Source organism: Lytechinus variegatus, chromosome 1 (genome assembly GCF_018143015.1).
Source record: "Lytechinus variegatus isolate NC3 chromosome 1, Lvar_3.0, whole genome shotgun sequence".
NCBI lineage: Eukaryota > Metazoa > Echinodermata > Echinoidea > Temnopleuroida > Toxopneustidae > Lytechinus > Lytechinus variegatus.
In genome coordinates, this window is record NC_054740.1 from 7,458,536 (window position 1) to 7,459,805 (window position 1,270).

A 1,270-nucleotide genomic window follows, 5' to 3' on the forward strand; every position below is an offset into this window, starting at 1 on the left:
TCCTTTGATGCTGCATGTCATCTTAATTGTCTAATCCAGGTCATGTGTGGGTTGGTGTTAGATTCATGAAAGTAGGACAGATATTTACTGTTTCTTTATAAGATATTTTTCTTGCAGAAGAGAGAGACACAAGAGGAAGGCCGAGAAAGAGCCACAATTTTTGTTACAGGTGTACTTTTCGGAGTGTTTGTGATTTTATTTTTATTATATTTTTTTATATAGATTAACAAATATCTTGTATGATTTTTTGACAATTCTTTTTTTTAATCAGAAATTAGTTACATGAGAATGTTATGATAAATCAAATGTAATGTTATAAAAAGTTTGTTTTACCAAATTTTATTATGAAGGGAGTGATAAAAATCGATGGTGATTTCAAATCACAATTTTGAATCGTCTTGATTTATTATCCGCCAACAATGAATTTATACGACCACAACCCAACAACCTCGATTTACCAAAATACTTTTTTTTTCCAGGAGCGTGTCATAGGCACTCCACCCCTAAATAAGTAGAACATAAAAAAGTGATTTATTCTAATAATAAAAGAAGTCGCGAGTTTCGGGTCATACGAATGCTCTCCGTATCCTATTGAATATGACTGTAATTCGTCATATTTGTCATCTTCCTTATTCATCATGGACCTATGAAGAGATGGACATTCATCGCTTAGATAATGAATTCATTATTAGGTGACAGTTTTGTTATCTGAATAACATTCTCTTCATGCTTGTCTACATTTGTCCTATGATCGTTAACGTGAGAAGGACCTGAAGCAGTTCGTGATTGGAACTTTATATTTCACACTGTATGCGCAGTTGATAACAAATCACTTATATCAAGGAAAATCGATGTGCAGTTCCTGTTAACCTTCGGTAATCTTAGTTCCATGTGTTTTGTTTGGGAAAATATCTTCATATTTTAATATAGAGGCAAATTTGTCATTGGTTGTTAACCATTTAAAAATCAATTTCCTCAAGTTTCTCCATTATATTCGAGATCAACGTGTATAGATCGCGGATCTCTCAATGTTATTGAGGTCCTTACGTGCGTCCAGAAGTGTCCAGATCGAATAATATCATATTTCATATCACAGAAATCGTCTGCTTCTCAAGTTTGCTGCTCCAAATATGAAGCATGTTGATTGAAAGGCAAATGCTGAGACTGGGTATCAGCCAACAAAAAGATGAGGGATACTGATCCGTCTTTTATTGATCAGATATGTCTTGGCAGTCGTGGTATTTGCTATTGTCACAACACATGTATGTTC